Source organism: Manis pentadactyla, chromosome 8, assembly GCF_030020395.1.
Source record: "Manis pentadactyla isolate mManPen7 chromosome 8, mManPen7.hap1, whole genome shotgun sequence".
Classification (NCBI taxonomy): Eukaryota; Metazoa; Chordata; class Mammalia; order Pholidota; family Manidae; genus Manis; species Manis pentadactyla.
The window spans coordinates 22558785-22578865 of NC_080026.1; the positions used below are offsets into that span (position 1 = coordinate 22558785).

At 32.6% G+C, this 20081-nt stretch overlaps 1 protein-coding gene across 3 annotated transcripts in view; it reads right to left on the reverse strand.

The window, feature by feature from the left end:
- The window catches only part of MBD5 (methyl-CpG binding domain protein 5), a 243384-nt gene extending 229786 nt beyond the window's left edge, over positions 1-13598 (reverse strand). For all 3 annotated transcript variants that reach the window (XM_036928337.2, XM_036928336.2, XM_036928338.2), the window contains exon 1: positions 13532-13598. The gene's annotated coding sequence lies outside the window, so the exon portion shown is untranslated. The remainder of the gene's footprint in view (positions 1-13531) is intronic.
- Positions 13599-20081: the final 6483 nt, after the last annotated feature.

Sequence of the window (20081 nt, forward strand, 5' to 3'; positions counted from 1 at the left end):
TGGATTGGGTGGGGTTAGACAGACACAGAATCGGGACTGAGTCAGCTCAGGGTCACTTCATCAGTATGCCATTTAAATTTTCTTCTTAATTTCTTTTCCAAAGCAGTAACTGAGGAACACATGGTAGTGGATTCTGCCCCTTTAGTTAAGTGTGCAGGTGAATGACAGGTAAGACAATCAGAAATAAAGGTTCATTGAAAGCATACTCATTAAAATATATGAAGTCTTTTGCCCATTTTTCCATTTTTTGGTATTGATGTGTAGTAATTATTTTTCAATTATATGTGTTCAGATATCTTTTCCAGTTAGCAACTTGTCTTCACTCTCTTTAAGGTTACTTTTGAAGAGGGAAGATTACAACTGTAACGTTACAAAGTTTAACCATCTTTACCTTAAGGACTTTTTTATTTTGTATCTTAAATATTTTTTTCTGTACTCTGAAGCTTCTAAAATGTTATAGTTTTGCCTTTCACATTTAAGTCTTTAACTCACCTAGAGCTGATTTTTCATATGGTATGAAGTAGAGGGATCAAATTTTATTTTTCCCTAATGACTAATCAATGATCCCAATACTACCTATTGAAAAGTCAACCCCCACCACAATGATGGTTGTGTTATATTCTGTTTCCAGCCACACGGATATTTCTGGGCTATTTTGTTCCACTGGCCAACTTATCTTTGCACCAGTGTAATGTTGTATTAATTACTAAAGCTTTATTCCAAATCTTCCTATCTGGTAAGTCAAGCCCCACCTTATTCTTCTTCAAGAGTGTCATATCTTTACCTTAATCCTTTAATTCTTTGTTAAACAGATTTGTTTTATATTCCATTTAATAATTTTTATGTGAAATGTCAATGAATCTTATTCTTCTAAATATTGGTTCTGATATTCATGATTCCCTGTTTTCTAATTTTTGATTATGAAGTCATATATTTTTTAAAAATTTTACCTGTGACAACTTTCTGGGTCCTATATTTAAAGTAGATTCTTTCAGAAAGGATTTTTGTTTGCTTCTGCCACTTAGTTGGGGAATTTTAACCTTGGAACCACATCAAATTCTTAGCTTTAATTTTCTTTTTTTTGCATCACCTTTGTAGTGTGAATTTTAGTAGCAACCCATAAGATCAGCTTATGGTTACAAATGATCAGAGAGATACTCTTTTACTGTACTCGGTGCCAAGGTTTGACCCAATCAGTTTTTTCTGCTATGCTGTGGGAGGCGATAGGCTGATTTTACTATGTACTCTTCTAAGAAAGGTGCAGATATTTGGAAGTTTATGCTGAGAGGACCTTATGTTTAGACTTTCCACCTAGGAATAACCCTGAACTTTGGCTGTCTTCTGTTTCTCTTTCAACAAGGAATGTGTGTAAAAATCTTACCCTAGGGTTTACCGGGTTCAACAAAATGTAGCAAAGCTTACCTCTCTGGATCACATTTTTACCTAGGTTTCTTTTATTTTTTGTTTTGTTTGTTTTAGCCTCTTAGGCTAACCAAACCAGCATTATCTTTCATACCATCTTTCCAGTTCATAGCTTCATGCAAACACTATTTTTATATTTATCACATTATTTTTAGTTGTTTACCATGAGATGTTATGGTATCTAGTTCACAATACTAACAAGATGTAAAGATTAAATTTTATTTTTCCCTCAGTTTTTATCTATCCTCTACCTTATTTCTTTTAAAAGCCTCTATTGTATTTTTTTTCTCTGGTTTTTAAAAACCAGACATTCATTTAAAAAAAACCCAAATGATATGAAGTACAGAAGTCAAAAGTCACAGCCCCCTACCACACCTCCAAATAACCGTAAGGAAAAGACTGCTCTCATGTAATATACTTCGTAATTTTTATAAAAATAGTATTATACCTACTTACACTTCCCTATTGTTAACATGTTTTAAAAAAATAAACAATATATCAGGGAGAACACTCATTAATTATAGATATAATTCATGAACATTTTCAAAATAAAAGACTTGAAAATATTGAATTTCTTTCTCCTTTCAATTTAGAATCCTACTTTCTGAAAGACATGCTGAATGTATACTTTAACTTGCTTTATTATATATGCAATGTTTGACTTCACACCCACATGTACCATTCACTTATGATTATGTTATATATTAATAAACAAATAAATTCAACATGACATACTTTCAATGTTTGAGATTCTCATTTCTTTACAAATTTAAATGGTTAGAAGTTACCTGAATGGATTTAGAATTTTGTAAGTCATCAGGTACAGTGGGCTTACAAAATATGCTCAGTATGCTATATAAATTTTATGTCAAATAACACTAAGTAGATTTAATGTAGTTCTTATACTTCTTAAAGGGACTCCATGTTCTAACTAGCTTTGAGTTACTGTCTTCTCTGGTTATTCATATATGTTGTGAAAGAACAGCTCTTCTGAGAGATCAAATGAACAATTAATGATATCTGCCATCTTAAGTATTTTGGATGTCCATTAATCAAGAGGGTAGCAGCTATATGTATTTTTAAGACATGCTGAAAACACATGCAAATTTATTTAAAGTACTTAATAATTAAAATAAAATACTCCTCCTAGCATAGAAGTTATTTGTTGTGAGAAAAAGATCTTTGTTTTAAATTATGTCTATTTTATCAAAAGATGTTTTATATGTGGCATTTGGAAAGCTAAGAAACAAGGGCATTGGATCTTAAAGAATTAAAATAAATTTCTAGCAGGAATGGTTTGCAGAGTCTGCAAGAAAACCCACTGCAAAGTTTAATAAAGAAACTAACTGGATAAAAATTCACATTTATACCAATAATGGCTTCAAAGAATAGTGACGGAGATAGAAAAAGGAATAGATGGAAAGAAAATTTATTTCTATGTATAAAATGCTCATAACAAGAGAACTGGGGAAAACCCTAGGCAATAAAAAGTGCTGTACAAGAAAGGAAATGTAATTATGGTATCCTACTTGGTTTTGCAATGAACAATATTTACATAACATAACTAAGGTAAGTATTAATTTAACTATATTGGCAAGATGGGGGGACAGAGAGCTATTAAGTGGTACAAGTGAGCTAAGTCATCAATCTGTGATAATAAATTATCTATAATTTCTATCTATAATATCTAATACTGGTAAAATCTAGATATATCAGTTTAAAAAGACATTTTATTTACAAATAGATGGCTAAATGCTTGGGAAAACTCAGAACAATTAAAAATTAAAACAGTTAAAAACTAAAAGTTATTTCTAGATGGATTCCTAGTGAGGGGACATTTAATACAATTTGATTTAACATGTACATATAATACACACATTTTCAGAAGAAGAGTAAGGCCATAACAGGGAGTCTAAAGCTACATATGTATTCTCACTCCACTTCTGTGTTTAGCATCCATTGGTGAGGCCATGTGGTGCAGTGAGTGTTGGATTCAGATCCTCACAAAAATAGTTTGAATTCTGGCTTTGCAAATGACTAAGGTAAATGTCCATGGGAAAGTATGTTTTAAGACCATATTCCTTTACATATAATTGGGCAAGAATGATTCTAATCATGCTATGTTGCTATGAAGATTACCAATAATGTATGGGAAGCATATAGGACTTAGAAAACAATTAATAGTAGTTGCTATAATTAGTAATTATTTTGTGCCAATAAAAACAACAGCAAATAGATAAAAGTTCATACTATCTAAAAATTCATTCTTATTTTGAAGTCAGAATCACATAACTGTCAGATGAGTTTTATTATCTGCACTTTACAGCTGAGCAAAAAGGATAAGCAAACTTGCTCAAATCCTCTTATTTGTAAGAACTTAAACTTCGAACAAAACCTCAAATGCTTGGTCTGCTCAGTCTCTCTCAAAAATAATACTCTCATTAAACAATAAACAGGAAAGTAGAGAAGGCAAGAACCTATATAGCTTTTTCTGAGATTTACTAGAATGTTTTCATCAACATAGTTCTTTCACTATAGTTAGCAATAGGGTGACTAATGGTGGAGAAGATAGAAGAAATGTTCCAAACAGAAAATAGATGTGAAACTATGTACCAGTCCAAGGCCCAAAGTTTTCTAATATTCAAGGGATAGAGAGAAAATTTAATTATTTTTTTAAAGTAGCCTAGATAATAGAACAGAACTCTAATAGCAGAATTAGATTCAATTGTGATCATATATATTCTTACCTAACTTTGTTGTTCATTTGTATCTAAGCTTTCATAATTTCACACAGAATGCTTAAAAATTTATCTTTCCTTCAAAACGACAGAGAGAACAAATGCACATCACTTTTAGGAATGTAGGCCTTAATGGAACTTTATAATACTGATACCTCTGGTGTTGTTATGATTCATGGAATCAAAAATGAAACCCTCAATCACAAGTACAGTGTCTAGACCACCATTCTCAAGGTCTGCACTTGTATATCCAGGTATGTGAACAATGAACTTGAATTCCAATTAAATTTAAACTTATATAAGACTGAGTCAGTCAGCCTTGTTCACTGCTATTTCACCAGTACCTACCACAATGCCCAGCAAAAAGTAGATGCTCAGTCAGTATTTGTAGAACGGATAAGTAAATGAATGAAGGAGTAAATAATAATTTCTAAGTGATCATTTGAGTTTTTATTCTGCAAAGACAAAATGATGAACTACAATTAATTAAATAATAAATTAATTTTATTTATAACTCATGACATATTTTTCCTCAATTAAAAAAAATCAAATAATATAAATTAAATGAAATGCTACCCATTTGGAATAAAAGTTCTATTACTTATACACATGCAAAGTCAATGTTATGGCTTAATTACTTCTGTTTCATAATGAGGTACTACACTTTATTAGTAAAAATATTAATAGTAAATATAACAATGTTTTCTAACTTAAACTATCACAGCCACTAAAATATAGACCTGACATACATTATCTCATTCACTCTTCCCAACAAATTGAGATGGGTATCACATTTGACAGATGAAGAAAGCGGAATTTAAAGAGATAATTTGCCCAAGGTCACAAAAATGGTAAAACCAGATTAAAAAATCAGTCTAATTCTAAAATAACTGGTTTAACCACAGAGACAGTTAATACACATACACAAACTCATACTACAGCTAACCTGCTCTTCAGCACCAGGACAGAAAAATTCATTTATTCTTTCAGCATTTACTAAACACCTATTGTACTCCAGGTACTCTGTGAGGCCTTTCTAAAGGTCACCTGTAATTTCGAAATACAATTAAAAATGGCATATCCAACATTGCTCTCTGGGACCTTGTTGAGAACTCTACTCTGGGACTTTCTACACTCTATTCATGCCCATGTATGACATGTATGCTTTTGTCCGTCTTACTAAGCCTCATACTTCTTTAAGGCAGGGTGGTACCAGATTGATTTTTTATATTCCCTAAAAATGTATAGCACAGTGTTTGCTTATAAAGAGTTCTTAATAAACACTGTTTAAAAATAACATTATGTGCAAATTGAACTAAATTATAGGTTAGTTAAGATAAAGTGTAAATGAAGATTTTATCTTTAAATCTTCTTTGCAATTAGCTTAAATGTTTAAAAAATGCCCTAAACAGGACAGCTTTATTATTTAAAATATCTTATTATTTTTTAAAAGTTTTAATAAAATTGTTAAATTTTTATGGAAACAAACTTAAAATCTATTGTGATAAATGTCATGTACTATGTAAGTAGGCTTTGTTTGCTTTCATATATTATAACCTTAGGTAATGTTATTTTTATAGTATGGCCTTCCTTTACAATCTAAGTTTGTACATATGACTGCACAAGGATAAACGATTCCATTTTTAAAAAGCATAAATGATAATTTTTCTATTTTCTCTCAGAGCCATTATTATGATTACAAAAATATATGAACACTTGATTCTGTAAGAATTACATATAAAAAAAGAAACCACATTCTGGCAGGAATTATTTTATTTCCTCTTCTGACACTGCATTTTGCTTCTTAGACTAGATAAAAATAAAATCAATTTGAAAGGACAGATTTTAATCTCAGATGTTACTGAGCAAATTTTTTTTTTTCTGGCAAAGAGATATGTGGCAATGCATACCATGCATTAGAGATCAGAATCTGGCCCTAAGTTTACATGATTGGTGGGTTTCTATTTGAACAAGCATAAATGTGAATAGTAACTATAATAATGTCTACCAGAGAGAGTTGATGCAACCACAACCAGTTTCCCCTTTTATCTTTAGCATTAAATTACTTTCTCTACAGCAAAATGTTTTTGAAAACCACACACAGAATCCTATGCATTGCTTAAATATAACACAAAACAACACGTATACAGAACTATAAGATGATTCGAGTAGACAGAACAAACACCAATGTTAAGTACTTATAGAAAATCTCATTCAATAACCAATTTCTGAAATTACATGCTTGTCCAGGGCACAAATCATTCATTTGTTAGTCAAAAATAAACCCAGGAGAAAGAGTAGTTCATTACATAGGGGTATTTATTTTTTATTTTTTATTTTATTGACCATGTACACAAATGCTACTTATTTTACCAGGCTTGAATATTCTCATTGAATATTCTGTCTGGCTCTAAAATTAGAAACTTATTTAGACTTAGTCTTCTCCAATAGAAAAAAAAAAATGCTACAGTAGTACCTTCTGGTGGCCAGTCAGTTGGCTGGCTCTTAAGTGCCCATAGAAGTGAAAAGGACATTGCCCAGAACACTGACCATGCAGCCTTACTGTTAGTAATCTTTGTTTTGCTATTCCTCCTCTGAATCACAATCAGGAAGTTTCTCCCTTTTATATGGAACAATACTGAAACTGGAACCTCTGGGAGACATAAACTTATCTAGCAGAATTGATTTAATTAATCTGTAGTGTTTCTTTGCAGTAAGTTGTTCTTGGGTAAGTCATCCTATAGAATAACATTTGACCTTCCAACCTTATAGAATAATTATGGTAATAAAGGATAGCAGCATTTATGAGTGTCAATGAAGCTTTAGGAACTGGGCTACATGTTTTACATATATTTTCACATTTAATATTCAAAAGCAACCAACATTTTAAGGTATGTACAATAATTTCCTCTTTCCATAGAAGGACACAGATCGGAAACTTGAAGAAACACCACAATAAATGGGGGAGCCAGAAATCAAACCTATGTCTCAGTGACTAAACTGATCATGAAGTGAAATGATATATATGAATGTGAAATAATGAAGTGAACAGGTAAATATGAAAGTAAAAAAAAACTCCAAATACTCCAATGCTGGTAATGGTGTAATAACCCAAATAAGACTTTTTATCCCATGAAAACAATTATAAACTGTGGATAAATACTGAAACAAATTAAAACAGCTATTTAAGACACAATGGAGAGTGACCAAAAGTAGGTGGGAACAGAAATAGAAATAATTTGACTCTTGAAAGAAGAAAACACTGAGTAAGATCTAAATTTACATGGCTCCTCCCTGCTGAGGTAAAAAGTTATGGGAATAGCTAAAACTAAAACAGAAAACCATACTCTTCTTGGTTTCAAGTATTACAGGCCAGAGTTCACGTTGATAGAATGGCAAAGATTAAGGTTTAGTGGAAGTGGATATCAGAAAGTAAGGAAAAACAGAGGGAAAGTTTGCAATGTTCCTGTATACTTTCATGTGGGCTGGCCATTGATCTGCACATGCTTGGGGAAGACTCCAAAGTACACGGCAGAAGGTAATGGATGGAAGGTTGAAACAGGGATTTCTGTTGGTGCCCACTGCATGACACAGAGTTTGGAGTTTGAATTCCATGAAATTAAAGCAGCTTGGTAAACAACTCAGACTGTTCACAGAAATTCCTGAAGGGCTACATTTTAAGAGAAAAAACTATATCCTTGCGGTAAGAGAGTTATCCTATGATTAAGAGCAAAACCAAAAGAGACCCACTCTAATAAAACATAAAATCAAATCTTCGTTAGATAAATATGAGCAGTCAGTTGTGTAACTGTTAGAAAAAATTAATACTTTTCAGAGGAAGATAACAAAATTCAGAGACCCTAAAGTGTATCATCTATCCAGTATACAATAAGAAAAAAAAAAACTTGAGATATGAACAAACAGGAAAATGTGACCCAAAGTCCATTAAGAAAGCAGCCAAAAGAACAGACTTGGAGATGACTTAGACAAGTACTTCAAGGCAGCTATTATAAATATTGTTAAGAACATACAGGAAAACATCATCAGAATGAAAGCATAAATGGAGAATTTTAGAGAAATAGAAACAAAAATAGCTGATTACACTTAAATATGGCTAAAATGATAAATTTTGTTGTGTATACTTTACCACTATAAAAATTTATTTAAAAATATTCAAATTGAAAGACTCAAACTCAAAAGTACAGTATCAAAATGAAAAATTCCCTGTATGGGCTTAACAGCATATTGGAGATGACAGGGGAACCAGCCAGAGAATGTGAAAACAAATGAACAAAAGTTTCTGAAGAACAGGTAGAAAAATATTGGGAAAAAAAATCAATCTTAGTAAGCCGTATACCCATGTAACAATATTGGGTAATTTATCACACATGTATTTAGAGTCCCAGAAGGAGAAGAGACAGAAAACATGGCAGGAAAAACATTTGAAAAAGTATGGGAAAAATTCCCAATGTTTGGTGAAAAAAATAACAACCTATAGATCCAAGAAGCTCAGCAAAACTCAAGGAAAAATATATAAAAACAATCTAGGAGCATCATGTCAAATTGCTAAAGAATAAGAATAGAGAGTAAATCATAAAGTAGCCACAGGAAAAAAGAAACAGTTTAATTCTGTCAGAAGAAAAATTATAAAACTCTAGGAATTCAACTACTCATTTAATTTTGTTTCACTATTTCTTAGGAATTTTTTCATTTGCAAATACTTCTTTTTCCTTTACTAAGAGCTATGAGAACTATAATATATGTATCATATTTACGATGAGAAAAGTGGGGGCTAAAAATAGTTAAAACCAATTACAAAATTTTTCTGGATATACTAATCAGATATGAGAAAGAAAAAGAAGATATAAATATTAGAAAGGAAGAGGCACCACTCTTGACAATAGAAAGATAAATCTAGAGACTCACTAAAGAATTAGTGGATTTGACAATACTATAGACCAAATGGACCTGACATGTACAGAACATTCCATCCAACAGCAGTAGAATATACATTCATTCTTTTCAAACACATATTGAACATTTTCAAGGATAGATCATTAATAGTCCACAAAAAAAGTCTTCACAAATTCAAGAAGACAGAAACTATATCAAGTATGTTTTCTGATCACAATGATATAAAATTAGAAATTAGAAGTCATAATCGGGGGAAAACTGGAAAATATCCAAATACATAGAAATTAAAATGCACACTCTTGAACCAGTGGATCAAAGAAGAAATCAAAGGGAAATGAAAAAAAAATTCTTGCAACACATGATAATGGAAAACAACATAAAAAACTTACGGGATATAGCAAAAATTCTGACAGCATTTATAGCTCTAAATGCATACATAAAGAAAACAGAAAGATCTCATATAAACGACAATATTACACTCAAGGCACTAAAATAAGAATAAACTAAGCACATATTTAACATAAAAAAGGAAATAATGAAGCTTAGAGCAGAAATAAATGAAATAGAGAATATGAAAACAATAGAAACCATAATCAAAACTAAGAGTTGGTAAGATAAACAAAACTGACAAGTTTTTAGCTAGATGAACTAAGAAAAAAGGAGAGAGGACTCAAATAAAAATTAGAAATGAAAGGAGAGACATAACAGAAACCACAAAAATACAAAGGATAGTAAGAGACTACTGTGAACAATAACAAGCCAATAAATTGGACAACCTAGAAAAATAGATACATTCTTAGAAAGAGACAACCTACCAAGATGAGTCATGAGATAAGAGAAAACCTGAACTCACCAGTAAGAGTAGGAAGATTGAATCAGCAATAAAAAATCTCCCCACAAACAAAAGTCCCATTCTAGATGGTTTCACTGGTGAATTCAAGTAAACATTTAATGAAGAATTAATATCAAATATTTTTCAAACTCTTCAAAAAATAGAAAATTGGGAGGAACTTATCCCAATTTAACTTAAAAACTCCTCCAAATGTAAACCCATTTTACAAGGCCAGCATTATCATAACACCAGAGCCAGATAAAGGTACTATAAGGAAAAAACACAGGCCAATAATCCTGATTAATATGCATACAAAAATTGTCAACAAAATATTAACAAACTGAATTCAACAGAATATTAAAAGGATTATATAATATAACCCAATGGGATTCATCCCTTGCTTGGGTGCAATATTGTTCAATATATGCAAATCAATAAATGTAACCCATCACATCAGAATGAAGATAAAAATAATATGGTCATTTCAAGAGATACAAAAAAAGATTTGACAAAATCCAAAATCCTTTCATGTTAAAAAACTCACCAAACCTCAACATCTAAAGGCCATATACAAGTTCACAACATCATACTAAATGGTGAATGGCTGAAACCTTTTCCTCTAAGATCAGGAACAAGACAATGGTACCCACTCTCACCATTCCTATACAACTTAATAGTGGAAGTCATAGCCAGAACAATCAGGCAAGAAAAAGAAATACAAGGCATCCAAATGGGAAAGAAGTAAAACTGTCCCTGTTTGCAGTTGATATGATTGCATATATAAAAAAACCTTAAAAACTCCTCCAAAAAACTGTTAGATCTAATAAATGAATTCCGCAATGGTGCAGGAACAAAATCATTATCCAAAAACTAGTTGCATTTCTATATCCTTACAATGAGCAATCTGAAAAGAAACAAAGAAATCTCATTCAGAACAGTATTATAAAGAAAAAAATATTTAGGGATAAATTTGACCAAGTAGGTGGAAAATCTGTACACTGAAAATTATAAGACATTGTTAAAAGAAATCAAAGAAGACACAAATAAACATACAAATTTATCATGTTCATGAAAAAGAAGAATTAATATTGTTAAAATGTCCATATGACCAAAGGCCATTTATAGACTCAGTGTAATAACTATCAAAATTCCAATGGCATTTTTTACAGATAGAAAAAACAATCCTAAAATTTGTATGAAACCATAGAAGACCTTGAATAGCCAGAGCAATCTTGAGAAAGAGGAATAAAACTAGAGAGATGACACTTCCTGATTTCAAACTATAAGGCTTAAGTAATAAAAACAGTATTTTTCAGGCATACCTCATTTTATCATACTTCACTTTATTGTGCTTTGCAAATACTGCATTTTTATTTTTTTTTAATTGAAGGTTTGTGTCAATCCTGCATTGATCAAGTATATTGATGCCATTTTTCTAATAGCACTTTCTCTCTTCAAGTCTCTGTGTTACATTCTGGTAACTATCCCATTCCAAACTTGTTCCCTATTATTATATTTGCTATGGTGATTTGTGATCAGTGATCTTTGACGTTACTACTGTAATCGTTTGGGGTGCCATGAACCATGCCCATGTAATATGGAAAACTTAATCAATAAATGGTGTCTGTGATCTGACTATGCCAGCAACTGGCCCTTCCCTTGTCTCTCTCTTTCTTCTTGGGTATCCCTATTCCCTGAGATACAACAATACTAAAATTAGGTCAATTAATAACCATACAATGGCCTCAAAGTATTCAAGTGAAAAGAAGAGTTACACATCTCTCACTTTATTTCAAAAGCTAGAAATGACTAAGCTTATTGAAGCAGGCATGTTAACAGTCGAGAAGGGCCAAAACAAGGCCTCTTGTGCTAAAGACTTAGCCAAATTGTGAATGCAAAGGAAAAGTTCTTGAAGGTAAATGAAAGTGCTCCTACAGTGAACACACAAAAGATAAGAAAGCAAAACAGTCTTATTGTTGATATGGAGAATGTCTCTGGTCTGTATAGAAGGTCAGGTTATCACCAACATTCCCTTAAGTGAGTCTGATCCAGACTAAGGCCCTCACTCTCTTCAGTTCCATGAATGCTGAGAGAGGTGAGAAAACTACAGAAGAAAAGTTTGAAGCTAGCACAGGTTGGTTTATGATGTTTCAGAAAAGAAGCCATCTCCACAGCATAAAAGACAAAGCAGGAAGTACTGATGCAGAAGCTACAGCACATTATCCAAAATATCTAGTTAAGATTATTAATGAAGGTGGCTACATTAAATGACAGATTTTCAATGTAGACAAATAGCCTTCTATTGGATGAAGATGCCATCTAGAACTTTCATAGCTAGAGAGAAGAAGTTGATGCCTGACTTCACAGCTTCAAAAGACATGCCAACCATTTCATTAGGGGCTAATGCAGTGGGTGACATTAAGTTGAAGACAATGCTCATTGACTAATTCAAAAATCCTAGGGCCCTTAAAATTATGCTATATCTACTCTGCCTGTGCTCTATAATATAAATGAACAACAGAGTCCAAATGACAGCTCCTCTGTATACAACATGGTTTACTGAATATCTTAAGATCACTGTTGAGACCTACTGTTCAGAAAAAAAAATACTTTCAAAATATTAATGTCATTGACAATGCATCTGGTCACCAAAGACCTCTGATGGAGATATACAATGAGATTAATGTTTTCATGCCCACTAACACACAGCCATTCCATAACCCATGGATCAAGGAATAATTTCAAATTTCAAGTCTTAATAATGAAGAAACACATTTCATAAGGTTCTAGCTGCCACGGATAATATTCCTCTGATGGATCTGGGCAAAGTAAACTGACATGTTCTAGAAAGGATTCACCATTCTAGATGTCATTAAGTACTTTAATGATTCATGTAAAGAGGTCAAAATATTAACATTTACAGGAGTCTGGAAGACGTTGATTTCAACCGTCATGGGTAACTTTAAGGGGTTTAAGACTTCAGTACAGGAAGTAATTACAGAGATGGTAGAAACGGCAAGAGAACTACAATTAAAAATGCAGCCTGAAGATGTAACTGAATTGCTGCAATCTTATCATATAACTTGAATGGATGAGGACTTGCCTCTTTTGGATGAGAACATAATATGGTTTCTTGAGATGAAATCTATTCCTGCTGAAGATGTTGTGAAGATTGTTGGAATGACAACAAAGGATTTAAAATATTACATATACTTCATTGATAAAGCAGTGGCAGGGTTTGAGATGATTTACGCCAATTTTGAAAGGAGTTCTATTATGGGTAAAATGCTATCAAACAGCATCACATGCTACAGAGAAATCATTTGTAAAAGGAAGAATCAATTGATGTGGTAAACTTCATTGCTGTCTTACTTTAAAAAACTGCCATCCATCCCAACCTTTAGCAACTGCCACGCTGATCAAATAGCAGCAATCAACATCAAGGTAAGACCGACCAGCAAACAGATTCTAACTTGCTGAAAGCTCAGATGATAGTTATCATTTTTTAGCAATAAAGTATTTTAGATTAAGGTATATACATTGTTTTCCACACTTAATATACTGCAGTATAGTATAAACATATCTTTTATATGTACTGGGAAACCAAAAAATTCATTTGACTCACTTTATTGTGATACTCGCTTTATTGTGGTGGTCTGGAACCGAACCCGCAATATCTCCAAGGTATGCCTGTATTGGCATAAAAACAGACACACAGACCAATGGAACAGAATCAGGAGCCCAGAAATAAACCCACACATATTGTTAACAAGGGACCAAGTTGACAAGGAGGCATAGAAAATTCAGTAGGGAAAAGATAGTCTCTTCAATAAATGGTTTTGGGAAAACCTGATATCCACATGTAAAAGAATGAAACTTGGACCCTTTATTTACCACCACTTACAAAAATTAATTTGAACTGGGTTAAACGCTTAAATGTAACTTAAGATTACAACATTCCTAGAAGAAAACATAAGAAAAAGCCCTTTGACCTAGGTTTTGCAATGATTTTTTTTGGATATGATAGTCAAAGCAGAAGCAACAAAAGCAAAAATAAATCTGTAAGAGTGTATTAAACAAGTTTCTACATAGAAAAAAATCAAATAAATGAGAAGACAACCTTTGGAATTGGAGAAAACATATGCAAATCATATATGTGATGAGGGGTTAATATTTAAAACACAGAAGAAACTCACATGCCTCAGTAGCAGAAAACCCAAATAATCTGATTTTTTAAATGGGCAATGGTATTGAATATTTTTTAAAAAGAAGATGCATATTACGATTAACATGTATAGTGTGTGGGGGGGCATGGGGAGGGCTGTGCAACACAGAGAAGACAAGTAGTGATTTTACAGCATCTTACTATGTTGATGGACAGTGACTGTGAACAGGGATGTGGGGGGGACTTGGTGAAGGGGGAGCCTAGTAAACATAATGTCCTTCATGTAATTGTAGATTAATGATATCAAAATAAAAAAAAAAAAAAGAAGATGCATAAATGGACAACGTGTACACAAAAAGGTGCTCAAATTCTCTAATCATCAAGGATATGCAAAGCCAAACCACAATGAGGTATCAGTTCACAAATGTTAGAATGGCTGTGATCAAAAAGAAAAGGGATAGCAAGTATTGGTGAGGATATGGAGAAAAGGGAACCCTCGTGCACTATTGGTAGGAATGTAAATAGGAACAGCCACCATGGAACACAGTATGGAGGTTCTTAAAAAAATTAAAAATAGAACTACCATATGACCCAGCAATCCCATTTCTGGGTACATGTATGAAGAAAATGAAGTCCCTATCTCAAAGAGATAGCTGCACCTCCATCCTCATTACAAGATTATTCACAATATCAAAGATTTGAAAACAACCTAAGTGTCCCTCAATGGATGAATGGATAAAGAAAATGTGATATATGTGTGTGTGTATGTGTGTGTGTGTCTCTAAACACAAGGGAATATTATTCATCCATAAAAAAGAAGAAAATCCTGCCATTTATGACAGCATGAATGAATTTTGAGGGGATTTTGCTAAGTGAAATAAGTCACACAGAGAAAGATAAATACTGTATAATCTCAATTATATGTGGAATCTAAAATAAAATCTGTATGTTACTTGAACTCATAGAAAAAGAAAAGTATATTGGTGGTTGCTGGGGAGGTGTTTTGGGTGTACTGGGGGAGAAATGGCTAAACGTTGTCAAAGGGTATAAACTTCCATTTATAAGATGAATAACCTCTGGGTATCTAATGTATAGCATGGTGCCTATAGTTAACAGTATTGTATTACATACTTGAAAGTTGCTAAGATAGCAGATCTTAAAAGCCCTCACCAGACACACACATACACACACACACAATCTGAGGTGATGGATGTGTTAACAAACCTTATGTGGATGTGGTAATCATCTGCGATATATACATGTATCAAATCATCACATTGTACACCTTAAACTCACACAATGCTATATATCAATTATATCTCAATAAACCCAGGGAAAAAACAGGAAGAGGCAATTATATCCTTATTTCCATGACGCATGTATCCTTGAGAAACCCAGGAAAATCAATGGAAAAGCTAAGAAATAAAAAGAATTTAGAAAGGTTGCTAGTTATATAATCAGTATATGGAAATCAGTGATTCTTATATATATATATATATATATATGCCAAACTAGGAACAGATCCATTTAATATGAAAAAGACAACCAAATAAATAACTCAGAAAAAACAAATCCAGTTATCTGCCAGTCATGTAATTTGTTTTCAGGACAGATATAATTAATATTCTAAGACTGCTTATTCTGCTAAACTAATCTGTTATTTTAAAAGATTCCAACTAAAAGAGCAATACGGCTTTTTATTTTCTCGAAATAAATGAACTTGAAAGATACCAAAATTCAACTGGTGAAAAGCATGTCATCTGGAAATATTTAAAAAAATTAAAAGTGATAAGTAAAGAGGGGACCAGTCCTTCCAGATATTAAAAACATTGTAAGATATAGTGATTAAATAGTTTAGTTCTAGAGGAAGAATAGAAAAGTCAAAAATGTATAATGGAGAATCCTGAATATAATTTGAAATATAAGATTTTAATATATTTAATAATTCAAAATGTAAGATTTTAATATATGATAAAGGTGACATTAAAAAAAGATTATTCAATAAAAACTGCTGGGACACTAACAAAATTGCAGGTGATTTAAAGACTTAAACATAAAAAATTTTCATAAAAATTTTTAGGGGTGGACAATGATGAACAGGCAGAGCATAGAGGAATCTCAAAGCAGTGAGACTACTGTGTATGATACCATGATGGCATATACATACCATTGTATACTTGTCTAAACCACAAAATTTACACCACCAATAGTGAACCCTAACGTGAACTATGGACTTTGGATGATAATGATGTGGCAATGTAGGTTCATCAATGATAACAAATTGTGGTGGAGATATTGGTTATGGGGAGGCTATGCATGTTTGGGGGTGTTTGGGGGCAGGGAGTCTATGGGAAATCTCTGTATCATTCCTCAATTTTCAAAATGCACTTTTAAACCTAAAACTGCTATAATAAAATAAAGTCCCTTACAAAAATTAAACTGTACGTGGGGTAAAAAAATGGTATTATATATTTGATAACCTCAGACAAAAAATTCCAAAAGCTGTACTAGAAAAAAGTGATCATTCAACTAAACAAAATTGTAAAATTTCAGTACAGAGAAAAAGAAACTACCATAAATTGAGTTGAGGGGCAAAAAGCAGTTAAACTCTTGAGTAAGGGCAGTTAACCAAATAAAGGTAGCTCAGTTTTACTTGTGAACTTTTATTCTTATCCTTAAATTTCTGCTGCAGAAAAAAGGCAATAATTATTGCTGTTTTCATTTTGCTTCTTTAAAGTCAGAACTAGAGTCTTCTCTAAGAATTCCGTTCCCTTCAGTTCCTCTGGGGCTCCAGAATCAATCCAGTCCTGTTCTCTAAAGTTCATTATATTCAGACCTTTCTCTATCCTCAGCTGTTTTTTTCCCAGGAAACTGACCTCTTTCCCCAGGATCCTGGCCATTAACAAGCAATAGTTGCATTAAAAGCGACTTGATCAGCTGCATGCTCAGTGAAGGAGCATGATGCCAATAAACAATGACAGTAATTAATATTATGATCTGGGTCTTACACTTCAGTTGAGCAATCTGAGACACAATATATTGCATACTGTATAAAGAGTTCAAGAAGTTTCTTCATAAAGATCCTGGATCAAGATGACACCTTTTCTAATAATCATAACGCAGTTTCTTTCTGAACATTTAAGTATGGTGGAATTCCTATTTGAGACATTTTGTTAGCTCCTAATTTGTAGTAGAAATAACCAACACATGTATAAATGAAATACAGTCATGTCATTTAATTGCCTCTATGATTCTATATTGTAGTGTATCTATTTTTCTTCACAGCCATAAATTTTATCTTCTAGTATGGTGTCTGGCACATAAAAGTTCTCAAAATATATAGATGAATAAATAAATGCAAAAAATGGACTGTCAATTATTTACAAACATAGCATACTAGACTTGGAAAGGGCCTTAGAGATTTTCCAACCCGTAAGAATCCCCTGTCACCTCCCCCCACCCTATCCCTTACCACCATCATTACTACCACTGTCACTCTCATAGCAAATGGTTATTCAGACTGTTTGAGGACACTCTACAGATGTTAAATCCTCCACCTGAGAAATCAGTCCATTCCAGTTTCAAACATACCCTTAGAATATAGACATTTCTGGGCAAAGTACAATTTCCATTTTCCCCAGTTATTTTTACCAGTGATACAGGGTATTTACTTCACTGCTACTGATGTTCTTCATACTATAAAGTCCTTTTTGTTTATTTGCTTATTCATCTCCTTCAATCCCTTATCTTTTGGCTTAAAGTTTTCCTAATTGGATTAGCACAGCTCTAAGTAAATATTCTATTTCCAGTTCTTGTGAGGCACATTCCTATCCAGAAGTCCACTACTCTTGTATCATCCTCTGCTTCTAGACAATTTGATTCTATGGAATAAAAAATGCTCAAAGTCACACAGCTAGTAATTGGTAGAACTGAGACTAACCAGGAGAGATGAGGCCAAAACATCTATGTTTTTAAAGGCTCCTCAGGTTACTCTGGAAATAGTTCTGGGAAATACAGAACACATCTCTGCTTTCCACCATTGCAAATTCCCTAGTTCCTACCTCTGTTTATTTTTTATATCAAATTTAAGGAAAATATTTAACATGAAAGGAGTATAACTGAGTTAGCTTTAGGATTGCCTCATTTTCCAATATTACTCCTAGATGTTGTCTGTAAGCAGATGGGTTATTTATAATTTCCAGCATTCACTTCATAAACATTTATTGAATGCCTATTATATGCAAAGAATAATTTGAAGCAGGTTTTACCTGCAAGAAAAGTATGTTTTGTAAATTTGATGTGTTTCATGCAAGAATATGAAAAACTAGGATTCCACAACAGGATTTTATGCTTTACACCTTCATTCCCTTTCAGAAGCTGAAAGAGAGGAAGATACACATTAAACCCTTTTATTAAAGTGCACAAATAAGAGTTTACATCCTGTGTAAGTCTTATTATATGAAAAATCTATGACAATTGTCTGCATATATGGGAGATGACCATAAGAAGATATAAGAATATATTGATGATATATATACCACATACCAAGTTATATATTAGAAAGGTTTCACTGGAATGAGCTTTCTAATTAAAATATATAGTGGCTATGTTCATTTTGAAAGGTCAATAATTTTATTTAATTTTAATTTAAAGTGAATTCTTACTTATAAAAACAAAAAGTAGCTTAGCTTGAATCGAGTATAGCAGAGGGAAAACTGATTCAGCTCATTTGTGAAGTATGACAATCAGTGCAATTATAAATGCAGATGATATACCGTCTCTAAAGTCTTTAGGGCATCTTATTTATTGATACATGTAATATGGAAGGGAGCCTTTGTAACCCTATTATTATTAGAACTCTGATCTCAAGTAAAACAAACAAAATGATAGCTTTTGTTTTAAAATTAAAAGAAATAGAGCGATGGAATTAGATGGGAAAAAGTATTATAAAAAAACTATCTATATTCAAGAAATGGTACTGCCAAGTCATTATAACATGTACATCTACTCATAGATCATTGCCTTGTCAGAAGTAAAACAACTTCTTTGCTAGGAGAAGATTCTTTTTTTAAAATTTCTTTCTCTTCCCTAACTTTATTCTCAGTTAAAAACACACACACACACACACACACACACACACACACACACACACACACACACACACACATGACGCTGTTACCAGTTGAATTGTGGCCCCATCCCCACAAAGATATGTTCAAATCCTAACCCTCAACACTATAAATGTGACCTTATTTGGAAATAGGGTCTTTGCAGATGTAATCAAGTTAAGATGAGGTCATGCTGAATTACAGCAGGCCCTAATCCAATATGACTGTGTCCTTATAAGAAGAGAAGAAGAGACACAGATGCACAGGGAGAAATGCCCTGTGATAAGGGAGGCAGAGATGAGTTTATAAGCCAAAGAAGGCCAAGGATTGCTGGCAACACCAGTAGCTAGGAAAGGCATGTAACAGGTTCTCTCCTAGCAACTTGAAAAGAGCATGGCCATGTGCACAATTTGATTTGAGACTTCTAGCCTCAAGAACTGTGAGAGAATAATTTTTTAAAATTTAAACCACCCAGTTTCTGGTAATTTGTTACAGCAGACCTAGGAAACTAAGAAGAAGACCCATATTGCCTGTTCACTTTTATTTTCCTAGTGGATATACCAAATCAGTTCCTCAGACTAAATAAACATCTGATCAATATATACATAAAAGATATTTATCCCAAGAAGAAAATTCTTCAAATCACTCTGACTTGCACATGAACTATTTCTTCAAATAATAGTGGCTGACATAAATTTAAAATCTTAAAACAGGCAGTTGAGTTCATGAACATGTAAGTAAAATTTCTTGCAAAAGTTGGAATGTACATAGTTTTCATGAGAGTCAAAGGTTAACAACCTTTTTTTTTTAACAACTATGTTTTCTAAGTGATTTCTAGACGAATTGAATTTTCACATGTTTAAACATAAACTTTAAATTGCTTGTTGGGAAACTTCAGTGTG